The sequence below is a fragment of the Parasteatoda tepidariorum genome, chromosome 9, assembly GCF_982258835.1.
Source record: "Parasteatoda tepidariorum strain Cologne lab strain chromosome 9, Ptep-v5.0, whole genome shotgun sequence".
NCBI classification, from domain to species: Eukaryota; Metazoa; Arthropoda; class Arachnida; order Araneae; family Theridiidae; genus Parasteatoda; species Parasteatoda tepidariorum.
Window position 1 is genome coordinate 9,606,002 of NC_141763.1, and position 24,021 is coordinate 9,630,022.

At 27.9% G+C, this 24,021-nt stretch overlaps 1 protein-coding gene and 1 long non-coding RNA gene across 10 annotated transcripts in view; one reads left to right on the forward strand and one right to left on the reverse strand.

Annotated features, from left to right (window-relative positions):
* LOC147803309 (uncharacterized) overlaps positions 1 to 18,744 on the reverse strand; it is a 22,516-nt gene extending 3,772 nt beyond the window's left edge. Inside the window, exons 1-2 of the long non-coding RNA XR_015429031.1 lie at positions 18,605 to 18,744; positions 17,359 to 17,594 (exon numbers count right to left, since the gene is read on the reverse strand). This is a non-coding gene — a long non-coding RNA (uncharacterized LOC147803309). The remainder of the gene's footprint in view (positions 1 to 17,358; positions 17,595 to 18,604) is intronic.
* LOC147803306 (uncharacterized) overlaps positions 1 to 24,021 on the forward strand; it is a 149,891-nt gene that overhangs the window by 114,072 nt on the left and 11,798 nt on the right. The window lies entirely within an intron of this gene.

The window sequence follows — 24,021 nt, forward strand, 5'->3', positions numbered from 1 at the left end:
TGTCACTAAGGCGAAATACCGTTTCACTATGTTCCAACCTTATTTTCTGTTGTTGGCTGTTGATCGCTGGATTAGCATTTCTTGGATCTTTTGTCCTGTCTTTTCATAAAAGAAAAAGAATGAATTAGAATATGATCGTAATTAGGACTGGGCAATATTAGAAATTATGTATCGTGATGCATCGTCAGTTTTGCATCGCGATATAGCGATGTATCGCGATATAGTATTTTTGAATTTCTTTTACTTGTAAGGCGCAGAAAGTCAGATTTCTATCAAAACTTCATACTCAGATTGATTTAAATCAATTTATAAATTTGAAGATAGATATGTTTTGCTTAAGAAAAATAATAAATAAATTGACAACAATGTACAAATCTTACTTTAAATATTTATTGAAATGTTTGTTTAGAAATTCATAATACGCGTAAAACTAAGTGTTAAAAACTTTTTTTAAAGCGTTTTTTACATATTAACTTTTTCTTGTACTATTATGCATAAATAATTACATAATTATTAAATTCGATCGCAATGTTCAATTTCTAAATGAAGCGTTAAAAATTCTTTGTATGTTTAAAACAAAGTTCTAAATAAATTTTAGAAAAAAAAACGCTTTTAAAACACTATTTTTTATTATTATCATTTCAGTTATTATAGATCTATTATAGTTCATTTACGTCACACTAGAGCAGCACAATGGGCTATTGGCGACGATCTGGGAAACATCCCTGAGGATGATCCGAAGACATGCCATCACAATTTTGATCCTCTGCTGTTTAACGAGGACCAATACCGCACACCCTCGGTCCCTACGCAGACTGATCCAAGTGGTCACTCACCCGCACACTGACCGCAGCCAGTGATGCTTGACTTCGGTGAGCTGCAGGGAACCGTCGTGTCTTAACGATCAGTCCACTGCGGGACGTTATCATTTCAGATAAATAATTAAATTAAATTAAATAATGACCGAATTATGAAAGTAAAACAAAGTAAGATTTAATTTCTCAAAAATAAAAAAAATTTGATATTCGATAATATATTTAGCTAATTAACAAATAATATGAAAAGAATATTTTTAAAAAAAAATTATTATACTCTCTAATAAAACGAAGTGCTAAATGATTTTAAAAAATGAATAAAATACGCAAACCTTTAAATTTTTTTTTGTATAAACAAAGTTGATTGACTTGTGTCCAAATCCAAATGACAAAAATAAATTTTGTTTTAACTTTATTTCTAAAAATAAAAACAAAATTTATAAATTTAAAATCAGTTATAAAAACTCATTAAATTATTTGAAGTTTCATCCAAAAAGTTTTTAATAAATTAAAAGAAAGTAAAAAAATAACCTAACAAATTCAATTCTTTATGGGCGCCTAAATTAGATTGCCGATAATTTTCACGTTTAAAAATAAAAAGAAGTTTTTTAAAAAAAAAACTTATCTAATTAATGAAGAAACTCTTTGTATATTCTTTTCAATAATAGATTGCCTTCAGAACAAGGTAACATCGGCGATCACGAAGTTAGTCCCACTGAAAATGATCTACAAGAAAAGTCGCGACAAAGAAAAAAAAAGCTAAGAGGTGCGAAAAGGAACATACGATATAACGATATGTGTTCTCAAAAACTCTGATTCTGATTCTACAACTCACCAATCAAGGCCATTTCAACATAACGAAACGAACATCGTCTTCCACAGCGCGAGTCGACATCGGAACGTAAGAGAAGAGTCTTATATCGCTATATCGTTATCTTATATCCTTGCGTGTCTTATATCGCTATACCGTTTTGCGCTCGTTGTCTTTACTCGACGGCTTAAATCAGATTTCTGATGCATCGCCTTGAATGAAAGTCGCTGTATCGTCTTGCCGACATATGCGTTAAATCGATATGTCTCGATACATCGATTTACAGCCCAGTCCTAATCGTAATAAAAACAGTTAAAAATCAACAAAATTAAATCGGTTTTTAGCTAATTTATATTTTATAATTTATTTTAAAAACATTTTTTTTTGATTTAAATGAAATTAATTTTGATTTAAATGAAAGAGAAGGATCATATATTAAGAGTACGGCAAATATTTTTATTTTTGTTAACTGACAATAAGTTGAATGTTTGCCAACTATCTTTTTTATGCTCAATTATAAATTTTTTATTTTAGTATAAACGTATATTTTAGTATAAACGTTAAAAGTATTTTAAAGTAAACGTTAAAAGTAAAAGTTTAGTTAAACGTATATTTTAGTATAAACGTTATTTTAGTATAAACGTATAAACGTTTAGTATATATAATTATGTATTTTAGTATAAACTACTGATGATCTTGCTTCTAAAATTATTATCATTGGAAAAGACCATGAAATTTTGATCGGAATCGTAGGGGAATTTTTGGAGGACGAGTCTATATCTAAATTAAATAATTAGACTTGAAATTTAATTTATTATGCATCGTTTTTTGAAGTAGGAAAAAATATGGGAATTACTAAATGTTTAATATTTATAATAAAATTACAAAATAATAAATAATAAGTTAAATATTTTTCTAACATAATAAAGTAGTTTTTAAAGCGAAATTTTTTTTTTGATTCTAATTTAGAAAAAGAATAAGATAGGTATGAAAAAAATAAGATATGGGAGAAAATTAAAAATAAAAATAAATAAATAAAAGAAATAGATAAAGTCAAAATAAAGCTTTTGTTAGTCAGGGTTCCCACTAAATTTTGGAAATTAAATTCTCTGATTTTGAGGAAAGTTTCAATCAATTTCTGGATTATATATTTCCTCTATGTAGTTATCATCATAAATATATATATATATATTTTCCTTCAACAATTAATTAAAGTTACTTTTTTGTAGAAAATATGTCAAGTATCCACTTTCTTAAAAACAAGATTTTAAAAGGAAGACCGAACAAGTATAATTTAGGATAAACAACCACATAAAAATAGAGCGAAACTGAAAATAATAAATTAAGTAGAAGATAAATTAGAGGAGATAAATAATAGATTTTGCACAGAAACTGGAAAAAAGAATTAGTAAAGTTGTCATTCATTATAGATTTTATTTTCAATAAGAACCAATTATTGAAAAGCTGATACAAAAAGCTTTATTTCATAAAGAAAAAAAATATTATATTGAAAATATAATTATACTTATAAATAAATTTGAAATAATATTCTAATTTTAATTTTGAGAAAGTTAATTCTCTTGCAACTTACTTTTTACATGGAACAATTAAAACAGATGTATATCTTATTTATTTTGTACCTCAAGGTATACTTATTAATACCGTATTGTTTACAACTGATTATTTCTAGGTTTTTAGAAAGATTTTTCGATGTTTTGGCAGAAGCATCATTCCCTGACAATTCCTAGATTTCTTTTTATTTTCCTAAATAAAATTCTCTGATGATTTCGGACTTTCTTTTTTTTTTTCGTTAGTTATAAAGGTATTTATTAATAAGTGAATGATGCCATTCTTAAAAAAAAATTGGTTTTTAAAAAATATGAATAATGAATGAATATATATTTTATGAAAATACTTTTATAGATTGGAATATGCATTCTTATTAGAGAAGGAAGACAGAGAAGGAATTTCTTAATTTTATAATAAATTTAATCGTAAAATAAAAATATTAACTTAATTAATATAAAATAACTTAATACTTAAATATAAGAATTGGAAATATTTTACCTTTACATCAATTCATTGAATGCAAAAAAAAATAAGAAAAAAAAGGAAAAAAAAAATAAGAAAATTAAAACATGATAAAAGTGAAAAACATTTGCGAAACGGCAAAATAAAAATTTGAAATACCGTTCTTTCAGTTTAGTACAAAAAAGTTAACATGTTGAGTATCAAAACAAATAAATTGTTTATAAGTATATTTTTTTAAAAAATTCACATCTTTTTAAAATATTTCACATTTCTTTGAAAAGTGACATTATTTTTAAAAAAATTATTATGATTTGTTTGATATGAAGTCAAAGTCTTTCTACCCTTATTAAGAAAACGCATTATTTGAAAGCATAATTTTGAAAATAGTAGCTAACAGGAGAGCATAAAATTAAATATTCAATTAGAATATAATATTACAAAACATATTACTATAATCTTTCCTAATAAAATAAAATCGAATTAAATTAATTATGAAAAACTATTTAATAAATAAGTGAAAAAAACACATGATTTATTATGATTAATTGTATGCATTTGCGTTACAAAATAATAATTATAATTTTGGTTGAAAGCTAATGATCACAAAAATATTAAAACCTCAATATCAATTGCAGCAAATTCATAGTCTTGGATACAAGAATTAGAGATTACTCCATTTCCAACTGAATACTTATTTCATTTAACTGCTTCATAAGAATAATGATGTCCTTTTAATTTTCTTACGGATGATATTTAGATTACAAAATTCTATTTAGTTACGAAGGTTTAATTTTTCTATGGCGCTAAAATTCACGATTTTTAATTTATTTAACAGAAAAATTTGTTTAGCGTTACTTTAACTTTAAAACTTTATTTTATTTGCGTTTAAGGCAACGACATTGATTTTAGAAATTCATTATTAGTTTGCACCTAGTTTTTAAATATGCATATAAATTTTTGAAAGTAATAACAGTTTTTATTTGCGTAACTTGTAAGAAAAGTTTATCATTTGAAACTTTATTCAATGCAATACTTAGAAACTACTTTTCCATTTTCTGTTTAAAAATCTTTTCATTTATACAAAAATAAAAATTAGGAGGCTTTGCCTTTTTCTTACTCCGCTCACCAACCCCCCATACTTGCTCATCAATCATCATCGGTTTTTTCTTTATTATCTTAAACTGCAATATTTTTCACAAAACACTGAACATTTTATTTTCAAAATATACAAGTATTGTAGCTTTATGTAGGAGCATTTTGCTAATAGTAAAGAAGTAGAGGATTTAATATATTTGAAAAATAATTATCTATACATTAAAAAAATATTTAACTTAAAGAATACAGATTGTGGAACTCAATGAGAAAAAAAATGATAAGTAATTGTACACGTTCACGAAACTTATAAAAGCTTAAACAGAGCTGCTTGATTGACGATAGAACTGCTTTTATCGTTTCTATCGTAACTCATCATAACTTTAAATAATTAATCATATCATTTTTGCTTAGTAAAACAAAAAGAAACGTAAAGAAAAAGAGAAAAAATTGCTTATAAAGCAATAATAAAATTACAATTAATTTTTGAATATATTTGAATACCGATGTGGAGTTCATAAGCAAAACTAGCCTTTACAGCGTGTTAAATTTCAACTTAGTATTTGCATTTCTTTGTTCTGCAGAGCTGCCCGTATGGTATTTTTTATATCAAATTTCGTGGTTAATAATTCTCAAACAAGTAATCGAATAATTATTTTTCTATTTCATTGCACTCCCGGTGCATTTTTTTTTACAATCGTTCTTAAATTTATTTTATAATTGTCATTAAACAGCCGACCCAAAATTGAGTTTACGACTATCAAAGTTCAACTTCGTATCCTTGTAATTTTGAAACGAATTAAAAAATCAAGAGAACACCTAGACAAAGTAATGAAATTGCCCGCATTTTCATGACATTATCGTGAGAAAAGACGCCCGGTGGCTGAGTGGTAGAGCTTCGCGCTCCCGTGCCACAGTCCTGGGTTCGATCCTCGGGCCGGGCAAGGCTGACTCAGCCTTTCATCCCTTCAGTGGGTCGATAAATGAGTACCAAGCATGCTTGGGAACTAAACACTGGGGTTCCGCGTTCGGCTGACCACCTTACCGGAACATGTGCTCTTGCAGCCCACGGTCAAGAAAACTGAAATGGGCACAGTAGGCCTTGGACCTCTATGGGCTGTCGCGCCGCTGAGTTTAGTTTACTTTTATCGTGAGAAAAGCCCCAACAAGCCTCTCAAGGCTAGTAAGACGAAGAAAGTACTCTAATTCATGATATGTCTAATTTTATGTCAGCCGGGTATCAACCAGCAATTCTCAGAATTCGAACCAGGTTGAGGTGGGAGGCAGAGAGGTGAAATATACAAAAAAGAGGGAAAACTATGCTGCTGTGTGGCCCTCGATCATCCCTTCATTAACCGCAAAAAATAATAGGCTTGAGTCGTACTGATTTTAGCAGTGCAAACCTATAAGTGGAATGTATAAAGCATTAAAGTGAAGCTCTCTCCATTTTGAAGCCCTCGATCAATTAAAGTTGTCTTACTAATTAATCAATAAGATCTTAACAGTAAATTCTAAAATTATTTTCTTTTAAATTTAGAGTTTATTAATGTACCTATTTTTTTTTTATTTGCTTTTGTAATTTTCCCCCACCGATTGAAACTGTTTTGTTAGAAAATTTGTTTTTGAAATTGAATTTTGAACTGTAAAAGATTTTTACTCTGTATTACTTACGTTAAAAGTGTTTTATAAGTTAATTACAAAATGTAAGAATTTTGAGTTTTTGTGTTGTTATACTTTTATTAGTTCGTTTATTTATTTAGAAAAAAAATGGAAAGATAATCACAAATGTTTTTAAAAAAATAATTTCATTAAAATGTTAAATAATTAAAATGAGCAGTAATATAAGGAAAGAAGTAAAAACTGAAATTGATGTTTAGTGGAGATCCTTGCGAAAAGGAAACAAAGTGCTGAAAGAACTATCACCAATAGGGAGGGATGAAAAACGCATCATTAATTTTCCTTTTTACCTTACAGAAAGGGGATCCACACCCAAACAACAGCTCATCCCTATTCAAAGCAAACTGCAACTTCTTATTCTAAAATAAACCTTTGTACTTCTTCTAGTAATCACTATTTAAATATCATGAAGGTCACATTAGTATACCTACAATTTTTTTTTAAATTCCTAAAATTGCATTGGGTAAAATTGATCATTAAAATCCTTATGATTCTCATTTTGAAATTACATTAGAATAATAATACATACTGATTAATTCATATTGATACATAAAAAACTTAACAATTTTAGATGTCTAGTTCTCACCACATACTAAAGTACTTCAACTACAAACTACTAATTTTAGAGCATCCATTCCTAAAAATATTTTAATTATTATAATTGTATCGTTAACTAGTCTGAGCAACGAGGAGGCAGTGGGAAAAATTTGTATCTGTTTTTATATAAATAATTCGAAATAATATTTTCATTCAAGTTTTTTAAATACTCTATGATTTACCAGTCTTGCCAATAAAAACACCAATAAAAATGCATCATTAAAGCTTGCAAACATTCTCATCTACAACATTGTTATTTGTTCTACAGCTATTGTTTAAGAGTTAATCTGTATATGTTTCTCAGGACGTCGCAAAATTCTTTTCCCTTTTTCAGAATCCATATTTATATAAAAATGATGCCAAGACTAAGGACAGTAATTATGCATAAATTAACCATACAGGAATATAAAAACATTTTAAGGTAATTTCGTGTAAACATATTAAAATCACTCGCTGATGAGAATAAAAAGAAAAAAATTCAGCCTGGGAAACAATCATCTACAAATATAAGATAAAAAATTAAAGCCTGATTTAAATTATTTTGTGTTGTTATTTTATTAATGCTTATGTTAACCTGATTTTTATTTATTTATTTATTTTTGTTTGTTCTGTTTTTGCCTCTAACAAATTTTTACTTGGGACTATGGTGTTGAAGTTGATCTAATCGATTAAGTTGCTCTAGTCGAAAAGTGTGCAGTTACGTAAAACGTAGAACAACACCATTTTCTCCAAGAACAATAACATTTCCTCTGACCAATCCTAAGAATTTCCTTTCATATGAACTTGGAAATAAAAGGCTGCAGTGTTCACCAAACGTAATAAGTGCTTTTTCTCTGCATCAAATAAATTTTAATAAATTTTTCTCTATATCAGAAAATTGAAAAGGACACCGCTTGTTTTGGGAAGTTTAACGTTTGCTATTCATTTTGTATTTCTGCTCAACTACTAACTTAACTGTAAATTACTGAGGTGTGTAGAAAACTATACAGGGATTACAATGGAATAAAAAAATTAGCACTCGATACTTAATTTGAGAATTTGTAACAGCTAAACTTGATGAGAAAATATACCATAGCCACTCTACAGGCTGCAGGAATGCAACTAATTGGTATGAAATTGGGTATGCTAAAAACATAGAGGTGGGTAAGGGTGGTATCTTTATACACCTCTATGGCTGAAAAGGCCAACTTTGATTATAAACTTAACACAGAGTTTTTTTTTCGAAGTTCCCATTTGTTTGAAAGTTATTACTGCTTAAAGATTATTTCCCAATATAATAACTTTTCAATTGAAATTCATTCATTTGAATGTAGAAAAATTTACGAATTTTGACATAAAAATTTACGAACCTTGACATAAAAATTTACGAAAAAAGGAAAAAGAAAATTCATAAATATTGCCAAATATAAATCTTAACATTTATATCGACGTTTTAAAAAATATTAAGATAAAAGAAAGATAAAAACTGTTGCGAATATGATCCGGTATATCGTATAAGATCATCATTACATATTATTAACAAGAAAAATTATTTATTATTTTAATTGCTATTGTCTCGCTCATTTTGTTCCTAATTTATTTATTTATTCAAGTACATTTGATTTTTTTTTAAATAAGCCATCATCTAATTCTTGTTAGGATTTATATAATAAAATATGCTTACGTGAAAATTATAATAGTTATATATTTTGCATACAAAATGGTTTTTAATAGAGCTTTAGGAGCAAAAAAACTTTTAAGAATACAGGGAAAGAAGGGTTTATGTTGACTGCAGCTGGTTCTGGTAAAAAAATTGAGCACAGACAGAAACCGTTTTTCCACAGCACGACGCATCTTTACTGTGTAATAACTCTCTGTGAGTACCGATTTTTTTCCTTTGTTTTTTTTATTTGCCAAACTTAGTAATCTTCAAAATACGACTAATGGCAATACAATCGTAATTTTTATTTAAAAAAAAAAGATGACATAAACAGCTCTCCTCATTTGATCTACAATCATGAATGACAGGCAACTACTGGGGTTGATGAGGCGAAGTGAACAGGTAACGGAGCCTCCAATTAGCAGAAAGAAATGGATACTGAAAAATAAAGCGAGTATTTCTTGCTGCTATAAATGTGCAATTTGATCATTCTACAAAAGGAGGAGGTCATGATCATATCTCCCTTTTAGTTAGAGGAACTCTTTAGCAATTAGTAAAATTATTATTAGTTTATTAGTGAAAATTCGTGATGAGAGTAATGTTGATGCTAATAATAACCTTTTTCAGAAGCACGCCGCGTGCTTCTGAAAAAGGTTATTATTAGCATCAAACATTATTATCCGAATTTTACTAATAAACTAATAATAATTTTACTAATTGTAAAAGAGTTCCTCTAACTAAAAGGGAGATATGAAAATGATCTCCTTTTGTAGCATGAAAATTGCAATTTATAGGCAGCAAGAAATACCGCTTTATTTTTCAGCTGCTCATGGTTTAAAAGGCTCCACTAATAAGTCTTAATTAAAAAATAATTTTATTTCATCTAAATAATTATATTTTTTCTGGAAGATTGAGATTCAGTATCTTCAACTATAAATTGGAAAGTTAGTACACTAATATTTCAAATGGATATAAGTCAAAATTTCAGTACTCTTAAAGTTCTTCTTAGATTTCAGCCAGGTTCCTCTCGCTAACTCCAGAGATTTGAGACATTTCACACATACTTATAGTTGTTAACCCCCCAAAAAATTAGCTGCAAGAAATCTTTTTAATGCACATGCATAGGAAACATTTTTTCCAAATCAGCATTGAAAATAATTAAATATGTGTTTATAATTTTGCATTGCTACTGCAAGTTATGTTTCTTTCATTATTCAGTAGTTACTAGGGAAGGAGTAATTTTTCATATGTCTTTCGATTTGAATATTAAATCGTTTTAGGCGAAGAAAAAATTAAAAACTTTTTCTAAACTATTATTATAACTATTTCCGCTTTAATTAGGGTGATATTTAATTCTCGAATTAAATTATATGATAAATTTAACTATAAAGCAAAATTGAAAGGGAGAAAATTTTAATTTTTATTTTATCAGTCTAATTTGGATAATTATTTAAATTTTGGATAATTTTCCTTAAATTAGTGATAAGTCGAGAAAACGCTAGTGAAAATTTTTCTGTAAATGAGAGAAAAAAAAGAAGAAGAGCAGGCGAAAAAATCATCAAAACATCATGGGGGAAACTGTATTTTCATGCAACACATATCAGTTTTAAATAACAGTATATTCAGTACAACTTAGGGTTAGTAAAAAAAAATATGATTATCATTGGTATAATTATTATATTTTTCTCAGGAATTTTTAAGAAGCTCACCATAAATTAAGTGATTGATTTTCAAACTAATATGTTTTTCTTAATTTAGGCATAGATTTATTTTCGAGTTATTGAGTTCTTTTTTTAAAGAAATTCTTTTTAAAAGAATTGTATAATAAAAAACAGAATATTATAAAAAAAGGTAATTCAAATTACTCTATTTCTCCCAACATAAGGAAAGGATTTGAGTGACACGCAGCTCATTATTTGATTCTTTCATATGTTACATTCAATCTCTTACCAGATAAATATCAAGTACCATAAGAAAAACAACATTCATTTTAAATGTAATTTTCGATTGAACTAGAAAGGGTTACTTATAAAAAAGATTTCTTCATAAAAGTTTAAGGCATTAAAAATCAACTTTGTTTATCAATTTTTTTTAAATAAAAAAAAGGGTTTATAATTAATTAAAATAATTCTTTATTTATTTGCTCTATAACATTTTAATTTGTTAATGTAAGATTTGCCTTAGTGGATAGCATGGATTAGCTGTTCCCATAAATCATAACGTTCCTCCTTACACAACTCTATAGTTTAAATTAAAAAAAGAACGAATTTGTGATTTTAGAACTCAATAAGTATTTTTCCACTTCATGTCAAAAAACTAAAAAAAAACTTTCTACTCGCAAAGAATAAAAATACTTAATACTTAAAAAATGATTACACGATTGTTTTTGTTGCATATTTTATTTTATAAAAATAACATTAAATTTTAAAATATATATCATATTAAATATAAAATGGGTGCTTTTTAGAGTATTATTGATAGTATTAAGTCATCTGTAACTGAAAAAAAGACATAAAAAGGGCTTTAGTTAGCCGAACTTCTAATCGTTTCGAATTCCTAAGAAAAGTTCGTATCGAATTCCTAAGTTTTTTGTTGTTATTCATTTCTGGCTCGTAATGGTGTGAAAGCTAGAAAAATAATTTCCCTGCCATCTATCGGAAGGTTTTGAAAACACGTCTAAAATAATGGACAGCGCCCTCTCTATATGGCATTTAAAAGATTTTATTTACGTTTTTTTTATTTTTATTATTATTTAGAAAATAAATATGATGCTACATGAAAAAATACTTTTCTGCGTAAATGAAAAATAAATATATTTAGCATTTTGAAAGTATAATTTTGATTTTCGTTTATATTCTGTGCTAAAATTTAAAGTAAAAAAGTCCTCTTATCAGTAATCATTTATCAGTAATCATTTTATCAGTAATCATTTTATCAGTAAATCATTTTACTGTAATTTGACTAATATATTGAAATTCAATTAATAAAAGCTCCAAATATTTTGTTACTATTTAAAACAAATTTTTAAAAACAGAGTTTCTTCAGCAATTGCAATTTCCAATTATTACCCCAAAATTTCTTGAAAAAAAAATATTGAGTTTATTTTACTGGACTTTTGTTCCAACCATTCAAAAATCTGTAACAGATTTTTTTAATGCAAAATTCTTAAAACTCTTTGAAATACTTTGAATCCTCTGTTTTTCAAAAGTGATTAAACTGAGATTTCAAGTTAAAATAAACATTAAAAATTGAATATTTAAATAGTTGAAAACAATTTATATGACCAAAAAATGTTCTATTTTAACATTTATTATAACACAATACTTCAATAGTAATTAAAGTTTGCAAATAATTAAAATAAAGTATGTTTCATAAGAAATCTTTACTTTGAACTAAAAAAATTTATGATTGAAAGAAGAATTTCAGCAATTTACAGTATTTAACATGTTCATCATTTCTGAATTGCGTATTAATTTATATATATCTATCTATCTAACAGTTCGGAGAAAAAGTTACAGTAGTTCATTTCAGGCCTGTTCCTGAAATGCCGTAATATAAACAAGAACGGACCTTTAGCTTTTTTCTGCTATTACATGAAATCTCTATGTTACATGTTTTTGCCATCTATTATTAAAATAATAAATTTTTAGGAATCATGTAGCATTAAAAATAAATATATCTTTTATCTTATAAAAGAAAAGTCTTTATTTTAAAATACATGTTTACAGAAGGCCCAATTTTATGGTTTTACGACTACTAATATTCAACTCCGTAGCCTTATAATTTTGAACCCAATCCAGAAGACAAGGAAATGCCTGGATCGAGTATTGGGAGAAATTTGCCTTCGTGGAGGACCTTTGACTGGAGCTAACCCGCATTTGCGTTACATCGGGAGGAAGACCAAGAGAACCACCCACGGTTAGCCTGACTGCAGGGGGACTCTAACCCATGATCCGTCTACCACAGAGGATGTTTCGCGTCAGCACTGTGGTCGGTGCAAGCCGGATGGGGAATCGGTATCGACTGGGATTCGAACTCGGTTCGCCTCAATGGAAGGCGAACGCTCTATCCCCAGAACAAACGCGGCTCAAAATACAAAATCGGTCCAATGGTCATATATATATATATATATATATATATATATATATATTCTAGTGGGCTGCACCCGCTGCTCGCAAAATCGCTCGCCAACCCCCGAAAATTGCAACGCAATCTTATATGGTTTGCTTCGCTCGCTACTAACTTAGGTACGATGCAAATGCACAAAATTCTAAGAATTCAAAGCAATCATTCAAATTCATATAAAAACTTTTTGTAAAAAGAAAATTACATCTTTTTAGTAAATACTAAGTCATTAAAATAAATTTAAATTCAAATAAATGACATGTAATTCGTTAAACCTATTAGAAATGCGCTATTGTATAATTCGTGATGTAATTAAAAAATCGTCAAATAAATTCGTAATATATCAATTCGTGAAAAAAAGAGCTTTCGACAAAATAATGAAATAGAGATCTATCGACAAAGACTACTCACTTCTGCCTAGCTTAATAGTATGAAATTGCCGCAGCTGATGCTCTCTGGTTATTTCAGTTTCCGTTTTTAAAAGCGCTGATATAGTATGGTGTTTTCTGAACTAATATTCAGAGAGTAAATAAATAAAAATTTTAAACTAGAGAGTTTTTCCGGAAAATGCTGATGTAACTATGCAATGTTTAGGTTTTACTTAAACTGGGACTCAATAAAATAAGCTGTAAATGCAGTTATTATGATAATGTCAAGTAAAAATTGAGTTGTGGTGAGACGTAAATTTGTAATTTACATCAGTTGAAAAGATATACTTGTCCCTAAAAACTGCCTTGAGAGCAATACTTGTTAATCTAACATAACTGAATATTTTTTGTACGGAAATATTATTTATTTGAATTATAGCAGCATACTGAAAATAAAAAAAAAAAACAAAGTTAAATTTGTCAAATTTCTGCTATATAGGCAGAAACCGCAGAATAATGATAACAACATTTTGACAAATAAATATTTTACTTATTTATAGCTTCAGTTTTTACTTTCCATTTTTAGACAAAATGATTATTTATACTTTTTGTAATACATTTTTTTATAAAATGGTATTATTTAAAAAAAATCTCATCAATTTTATTTTTTAACTTTTGTTCTTTTCATATTTTTGTATTCTACGTTTGATTACTATATAATATATGAAATACAGAAAATTTATTCCACGATTATAAAATGAATTGTATCATGGAAACGAATAAAGCTATAAAAATTGATGTTAATTAATAATTAGGTAAGCCCCCCTCCCCTGACTGAAAAGTATCTTAAGATTTTCTTAAAAAAACTTCTTCAGATATCTTAAGTTATTTGACCCACTTATTAAGATTTTCTTAAGGATATTGTCAGAAGAAATTCTTAAGAAAATAATCAGAAGAAAATCTTAAAAATATAAGCTGATGATATCTTTAAAATATAGGTTTATGTGGACCAAATAACTTAAGATATTCAACATATTCTTTATTTTTTAGATTTTCTAGAGAATAAATCCTAATCATATATTAGATATTAAATTGTTTAAAAAAAAAATTTCTTCAAAATGTGAGCAAAATTGCTTAAGAAATTCTAAAAAGTTTTTACGGACATTTTTCTGTGCTTTTAACTTCTAAGTCAGATAAATTTAAAAATAATAGACAAATTTATTTTATTCTTTAAAAGATATTTTTATTTAATGAACATCCCCTTATTCAAAATCTATCTCCCAAACTAATTTTAAAATCAACAGTAGGTTTAATATTATTCCGGATAAATTTGTATTAACAATGAGTAAAAAATTTTGACTGGTGCATTTAAATAAGAGTTAGTATAAAGGCATGTTATTCATATTAACAACCTTTTTTTCAGACTCATGAGTTCTTCATTGTAATTTAGAATCTTTTTTTTAAACAACTTAAAAAGAATTTACTTACCTTCTTTGGTACTTATCTTTTAAAAGTATTGTTCTATATTGTATTTTGTAAAAGCACGATTTATTTGAATCAGTCCGTGAATGATCTATAAAGCGGAAGATCAGTTTGAAGAAAGTTTAAATTTTACTATCGGGATAAAATATACTTCTAAGAATAAATATTAAAATTAAGACAATTGTTTACCAAAATACAAATATCAGCATAAGCATGTTTAATGTGTATATGTATTTAAAATAAAAACTCAAAAACCACAAGTTTTAAGCTTCTATTGCCTGAACCCAATTTTAAGACTTTTATTTATTAAACGACGAATCTTTCGTTCTTCACACAAAATATTTTCAAAACAATTACTTATCTTCTTCGGTCAGTATAATCTTACCTGCTGATGAATTTCATGTTACATATCTAATGAGAGGAATTATTTGCATTTTAAGTCATCACGCTAAGAAAGCTAGTTATATAAAAAAATTTCTCTTGTTAAAAAGGAAATAAATACAAAAGCCACCAAAAACAATAATAATGAGGTATTATTTATTGTAAGCAATAGATACATCAATCAACAAGCTAAATAGAAGGTTATTCATGCATTTTTGATAAACTGACTTTACTGACTTTTTCTTCATTAAACAACTTTCGAAGTTCCAAAAAGGAAGAAAATGTAATTTTGTTTTTTAAATCTTATGTTACTTTAGGGCATTCTTATAATATTATTCTGGTCCCCTCACACCTCGTGCGCCCCACAGGGATGTTATTTATGCCGCGGAGTGTCTGAATGTAAGCATAGTTACATGTTATCGATAAGAACTGTTTATTTGACATCTTAGCAAGCAACCTAATCACTCCAAAAGTTATTGTCGTTTCAAGACTCCTATTCTGTTTGGTATAGCATTCTGGTAATAAAAAGTTACAATATTTAAGAAGGAAAAAAAATGACAGAACAATCTTAAAGTGCAGAGTTTAAATTATTATACACACGAATGATATAACTATTTATTTGATTTCTTATTTCTACATAGCCTGTGCTAAGCATTTGTCTTCTAACCAAATACGATAAAACTGCAAATTTTACAAAACATTTTTATTTTGGGGAAAGTATTGGCGAATGACGTTTTCGAACGGAAAAAAAAAATTATTTTCTCCTCGATCCTGGGAAAAAAATGGTCAAAAGGAATTTTTTTTTCAAGATTTTTTCAAGTTTTTTTTTATTCAGTTATAGTAAATAAATGGAAGCAAGATGCAGACTATTGTGGTAAAAGATATATTTTTTCATGGCAATAACATATGCACTAACGTGATAACACATAACATAGTGTCGATTCATACTTATCTTTATATTACTGCACTAATCTAATACTTCGCCAAAAATAAACTGTAACGCATGCCCCCCCCCCTCAAACACGATAATAACTCTTAATTTTTCACCAAAATAACTTTTAATTTGTATTTGCATTATTATAAAATAATTAATTAATAATAAATTTGTATTTCGCTTAAAAGTTTCCTACTGAAAAAATCAATCATAAAAAATTGTTAAACTTTGCCTTTGGCTAAGAATTTTAAAATCTGGCTAGTTATTTTAAGTCCTTAGCATGGGCAATGCATAGTAATATCATAATTAAAGGTCAGTAAAGAAAAAGTGCGGGTAAGCAAAGAAAACAGAATGCCAGCAGCAAAATTATAATGGTAATCATACTTAATATAATGGGTAACTAACCCAATATAAGTAGCCTAAACCAAATTGACAAAAATTACAGTTTAAAATAATACAAAATTAAATAAAATTAGCCCTATAATGAGAAAATAATAAAAAATCATAGTAAAAGGTGATAACATACAGATAACTTTGCTATACAGAGTGAAACGACTTTAAGTCCATTTTATTTGAAGAGATGGTAAGACTAGTTTAATGTAGGCACTTATAAAAAAGTTCTTATGTTTAGCAGAGAACTTTTAAATTAAAAACTTTTCCTAATTTTGACAAATCACACACTTTTTTTTAAATATTCACTAGTTAGCACACAATCACAAAAATTCGGAGCAATAGCAATTTAAAAGTAGTATCCGGAAGAAGAAATGCTCTAGTTCAAAAAATTTGCCGGGGGGAGTACATGGGCAAAGCATTACAGAGGAGGCCTGACCAAATCGTTCCTGCAGCATCCACATCTTTCACATTCATTATATTTTAGTCTATCACTCTCACAATGGTGGAGAAGATTTGGCTGTAGGGGAGAGTAAAAGCAAGTTGAGGAAGATAAGAGCAGAATTTTGTGAAGTGATCGACTTTATCGTTTCCAGGAATGTCACAATAGCTAAGGAAATAGAGAGTTCGCCTTTCAATCAGATGAATCGGGTTCGAATCTATACCAATATGCATTCCCCATTCGGTTCGCACCGACCACAGTGCTGAATTAAAACACCCTCTGTGGTAGACGGATCACGGGTTAGAGTCCCCTTGACGCCAGACTGACCGTGGCAAGTTTGCGTGATTTTCATCTCCATGTAACCCAAATGCGGGTTAGTTCCATCAAAAAGTTCTCCACGAAGGTTCTTCCAATGCTTGGTACAGGAGTTCCATTCTCTACTGGATTAGGTTCAAAATTACTAGGCCACTGAGTTGAGCATTAGTAGTCGTAAACCCATAAAAATGGGTCGGTTGTTCAACGACAGTTATAAAATAAAGTGGCTGGGGAGTCAGTAAAACTGAGATTGACGCACCTGAAACCAAGATGCCTGTGCCAATAGCTCATCTAGGTTTTAATTCATTCGGCATCAGTCTTTTCGTTTATTTAATGGCTTGTTCTTTAATGGAGTAAAAATGTACTTATTTTACTCTAATGATGATTAGTGTATCTAGCCTTCTATTTGCGCACAAACTGTCAACTCCAAAATAAATGCCACATTCCATCAAAATCAAAAGTTGGTAAACGAGTCTTGTCATGTATTCAGCTGGGCTAGAAAATTTAAAACGGAACTTATCAATGTAAGAGTATTTTATTTGGATCAGTAGTTAAAAGTTTTCATCACAACGTATACAAATACATTCATGAAGATTTTATTACTTTAAGAATAGGTTTAGAAAAAGTAATTTTTAAACTTAATATTATCGATAATCTAATTTAATACGCTGAATGCCATGGGGGTCACCGGTGACTGGCACTGAGTTTGTTTGTAGCACCACAGGGGCCACCGGTGAACGGCGAAGCCAAGATTCTTAGAAGCACATTATTCGAATAAGTTTTTAAAGCTTTTAATTTTTTTTAATATTATTATCATCACAAGAATGGCTTAGAGAAATTAATACAATACGTATTGAAAAAAAATCATTTTGGCTAGAATGGCAAGCCATGTAAAATTAGAGTGGCATTCAACGTGTTAAAGAAACAAAAGAAAAGTGTAAATCCAGCTAGGCTCAATTACATAAGAAAGTGTAAGGATCGTTTTTAACACATAATAAAATTGGAGTAAACGAAGAAAATTTAAATGTAAATAGAAAAGTTTAGTAGCAGTTTAAAATAATTATAGTTAGAATATGTACATCCAAATGTCAATTGTTTTTTAAACTAGCTAGTGAATGAAAGTACAATTTTCATAATTATAATAAAAATTCAAAAACATTCTTCGTTGTTTTTTAAATTATCCAATCATTCTCTGAGAGAATTTCTGTGAAAGCTCTTGATTATAAACTATGATAAACAAAAAAGCAAATTGGTTTATTCAAAAAAGAATGATTTCTTATTCATACCAATCGCCACATTAAAAACCTCATACAAAACTATGATCAAACTAAGACATGAATGATACAACTACAACAGAAATTTAAGTACTCCCTCGCTTAAACATTTTTATACGATTCGTAACAGTAATAATTTATCAACACATGAAAATGTATTAATACGAAAGACGCCATTGTTAATTAGGAATAAATATAAAAATAAGAAATAAGCATAAGTTATAAACTTACCAAACTCAAACTTTTATAACATCACACTCGCACCTCTGCCTCAATGTAAACAAACTTCTTCAATCGGTAGAGTGTTGGGAGGGGAGAGAAGAGGAAACGGAAGCATGACTGAGACAATTGTGGCAACAAAAAAGTTCTGTTCAGGTGGATTTTTCTTTGATTAAAGACTTGTTAATTTTCAATAAATGAATTAAACTGTACGCCTAAAGCATTGTGAACGAAAACGGTTCATACAGCTTTCATGAGTAAAGATATAAGATATGTACGTTAAAACGAAATTAATGAACACAGATTATAAAAATTCGTAAAATTAAACTTGCTTTGAATGCTACACGTAACATTTACATCAATTTATGAAAAATAGAGCTGATAACTACTGTAAATATGTGATCTTTTTCTTAATTAGGTATATTATATAAATAGAAACTTAAAATTCGAATCCAGGAGAGTGAATTAGACATTCAACTTTGAAAAATTTCCAATTATTCAAATTTGAATAATGTGAGAGTTTTTGATTGATAAAAATTGATCTGATTGTTATATTGAATTCCTTAGATACCAGTAGATGTTTGACAAAAGCTGTAAAGTAAAACATTTAAAGTAGAAGTCAAACAATACAATTTCTTTCAATCTTAAATTATTATTTTGAATTTTTCATGAAGGAAAGAAAAAAAAAGGCAAAAAACCTTTAAAATATATACCTTTATTAGAGAATTATTTCAATTCTCTCAGAATTAAATAGTAACTAAGATCGGATCATTATCGGAAGTATCACAAGACAAATTTTGTGTGAGCTGAAAAAAGTCTTAAGAAAACTTTGTTTAAACTTAATTCCCCTTAAAGATATTCAAAATGACTTCAAAAATTCGTACGATATTCCAGAAAAATCTTAAGATATTTTAAGATAACATTAACTCAAGAAATTTTCTTAAGACAAATTTAATTCACCCTAAAGATATTCAAAATGTCTATTAAATGTCTGCAAAAATTCTTAAGATATATTAAAGAATCTTAAGATGTTTCAAGGTAACATTAACTCAAGAAACTGTCTTAAGATACTCTAAAGAATTTTTTAAGACAAATCTAAGGATATTCAAAATGTCTGTAAAAATTCTTAAGACATTTTGGAGGTAGAGTTAAATCTTGAGAAATTCTTTATATTTCTGAAGAATTTTTTACGAATAAGATATTTTCTTAAGAAAATCTTAAGATTATTTTTAGTGGGGGCCTCCACGTTGTTTTGACGGTGGATGGAAAATAAGCACTCGAAGAAAAGTTACTGAAAAAATCACACCTCATAAGTAACTATATGAATTTAACAGCCTATTCAATGGGACTGTTAAACCACAACTTAAAGTAATGAAATATTTATTCAAATGAATTCATATATATTTTTTAAAAATTTTTAATACATAAGGATTAATTTAAACCCTTCATAGTATTTAAGAAATTGATTACGGTTCTTAACACCTCCACATTTTTTTTAAAAAATAGAAGAATAGCACTGTTGACCAAAAATTTTGTTGCATTTATACGAGTGCTTGATTTTACCGAATTCGGATAAGGGGATTTAAAATCTGAGATTAGTTATGTTAGAAAAGTTACAGATTTTTTTGCCAGAACAGTTATTTTTGGTATGGCTTATTTATTTATTTATTTTTTTGTCGGGATGTATTGTTTTGTCGGGAATATATATATATAAACATTTATATTATATGAATATATTATATTATAGACTATATTATAGACATGTAAAATGCGTAGTAAAGGATTAAGTAGTCTTAAAATTGTTCTTAAGTTCTCTAAAACACACTTATAGTATGGTGATTTAATAATATAAAACAATGCTTTTTCGACTAGGCATTATTTCAAAGATTTTGTTAAATTAAAATACTTTACATTTTGTTGATAGTTTTAACTGTTTGAAAGATTTAGCCCCTGAGAGACTGTTGATTGATACATTATTTAAAACAAAACTATATATTAGATAATTAAAAAAACTAAAAACATGTAAAAATTGAAACATATAAAATTTTTAAAATATATGAAGTAATCATGAATCACATTTCATTTTTATGTATCACGTATGTCACCTTTTGCAAAAGTCTCAATTGAAAATTAAGCATAATTTATTTCTTTAAATACATTGAAGTAAACGGAAAGTTAAATAAATCCAATCGGTACAGTGTCTTAAAAATATAGTTTTATTTTGAAAAGAACATTTCGTCTCTTACAATTTTTGATGGAAATGACATGAAATTTATAAATGCATAATATTATGTCATGTAATCCTATTTGATAAAACAATTACAAATGAGATCCATTTTTTGCGACATTTTTTAAAATTTTAAATTGTAGTTGAAATTTTAAAGAGATATAAGAAAAGTCATAAAACGTTTTGCTAAACAAAAAAAAAACATTTTTTTACTATGAATTTGAATTGATATGGATTTCTGAGATGAAAGATACAACACTAAAAATAATACTAGAAAAACTATATTATATGGTTTAAAACATCAAATTGTTGTGTTTAAAAAGGAAAATAAAATTATTCAGTTGATTGACAGATTTTTAGAAAATGATAAATAATAATAATTGTGGTGGGAATAATTTTTATGCATATTTATATGCATATTTACCTTTTTATTACTTACAAGAAAAGAAACAGACATGATGAGATATTTCTGTTTTCTTGGATCGCATGGTCCATTTTGGTAATCACAAAAACTTTATATAAATTTAAACAACTAAATGAAAAAGACAACACATAGAACTCTTATTTTATTCCTCTATCAGCAGTATATATAGTTTCAATATTAAAATTTTAAAAAATTAATACTTTCAATTCGGAAAAAAAATATTTGTCAAAAATACCAAATTATGAAAATGTTAACTAGCACAAATTAATTACTTTAAAAATCCCATATTATTTTGATAAAAACAAAATAAGCAAAATTACATAAAGTACGCGTAAGACACTCATAGAATAAATTAAGTTTCTGGGTTTTTTCTAACAAATTGACACTCAGTTTTTCACATAAAAACGTTTCAAAAGATTTTCCCTTCTCAAATGAATAAAATAAATTGGCAAACTGTCCCTTGTTATGGCATCGATATACAACCATGGAAATATCCATGGGTTGGGATGAAAAAACTTTTAGTAAACATTTTCAATAGTTCTCTCTTAGTATTTGGGGTTTATTTCTAACAAATTGATGCTCACTTTTTTATATAAAAAAAGTTTCAAATGATTTTCATTTTTCACAGTATTATAAAAAATTCTCAAACTGCCCCTCGTAATGTTATCAATATACTGAACTATCCAATGAGTTGGACTAAAAAAGATTTTACTAAAAAATTTCTAAATTTTTGTCTTGAATTTGAGAATTTTCTGACAAATTAAAGCTCACTTTTTAATATGAAAAAGGTTTCAAATGATTTTCACTTCTGAAAAAATTATAAAAACTTCACTTATTATCACTTCGCATGAAATAAATCAACACCTGCTACACAAAGCTGACATTTCTTCAAGCTCTTTACACAAAGTTTTCCATTCTGTTTACTTCATATCTCACATTGGCAACTTGTTTTCGAATTTTCCAGTATATATTATCATATTAAACGCAAAATGCATTCAAAATAACAGCTATTCAATTATTTTTGAATTCCAAGTTTTCCGAAAATAACAATTTTTGTTTGAAAAACTGCTGGATCTTTCGAATCTCATTACAGTATTGGTGTCAGAGCTATATTGGTGTGATGAATAATACTTCACGTGTTGTTCTAGAAAATGTGCAGTTGCACGATATTATAGCGTTACTCAAAGGTGACCTCAATCTTAAATTAATATGCACATTTTGATACTTCACTACTGGTCGGAAAGAATCATTTGCATATTATATTCAGAAGAACAATTATTCAGTTTTAATTTTTATTTTTAAGTTACAAAATATTTAATTTAAAGGGAAATAAATGGTTTTCGAAGTTTTAAGCTTTAAAATTTTGAGCAAATAATGCATGACAACATATTCACAGTCTCCATATTCTCATTCATATTCTCTGCTACATTACAACCTATACAGGTTTAAATACATTTTTGGACCATCGTTCACTTTTAAATAAAAAAAAAGAAACATTAATGATCGGACCATGAAAAAAAGTTAAAATTTTAATTCCCTTTTTTATGTTCAAAATTTTCGATCACATCTTTTAATTATACAACTTTTAAAAAACCTGTCTGTATTCAACTTGCGTTTTAGCAATTTTTATGAACTTTTCATACTTAAAAGTCTTCACAAATCTATTAACTCAATACTCTACTTGCAATTTAAATCAAACCAGGGGTTCTCCAGCTCCCCAACCCCCGAATGTCTTTCACAGTATTATTCTGAACACTTTCCTATCGTTCTCGGGTTTCCTATCGTACAGTTCTCGGATTGTTATTACTCACAATAGTTAAAATAAATATTCCTATTGTTGGGACAAGTTTTTTCAATAATTGAATAAAAATTAACAATTTGACACTAATATTCAGTTTTTATAGGGAAGAGTGGGGGTGAAACCGGGAACCACGATTTTGGCGAAATTGATTCTGATTTCTAAAGAACAAACTCTGAATTTCATTTTAATGGCTAAACCGAAGCCGTATTGTTGTCGATTTATTCACGGCGTCTATGTAGATAAGTTTGTTTAACTATGTAAACTCTCTAATGTCTTCTTATTTTTAAACTATTATTATCTATTCATTACAGTTAAGGAAAAATTAATTTTAGACTAGTTTATTATACGTTTACTAAAGATTCATACCTTATCCGATAATAAGGATTTAGTTCGTTATTTATCGTTTCGATAACTTTTACTGTCTGCGTACCCTGTCAGGAGCCCCCTCCCCTTGATTTTTGTGTCTCCGCTGAGCCTTCCTCCACTCAAAAGCTGCAGTGCTCCTAAGGAAGATGACTACAACCAAAGCTGAACAAAGGCTTCTAAACAAAATTTATTGTGGGCTTCTTCCCAAGGAACAAAATTTTGTTTTCATGTTTTATAGAATTTTAAATGAACCTTAATACGAGAATGCAATTTTTGTATACATATATTATTTAAAAAAAAAAAAACAACAATAATAAATACAAAATTTTTATAAGGACTTTGGGTCTAAATCTCATCAATTTCGGGACCCCGTGCAATTGTCCCTGTCTCTCCCCTCTTCCTACTTGAGTGCGCCTTTTATTGCATCATATTAAAACTTCATGCACAAAATTCTTAAATTGTCAGACAAAATGGAATATCTGCAACTTTCTCAATGAAACTCTAGCATTTGTAAATTCCCCATATTGTTAACATGTGCAACCTTTTTTTTTCTCCACTAGCGAGGTGAAACGACGTGGTTTGACTTTTTCTAGAAAAAAACATCCTATATA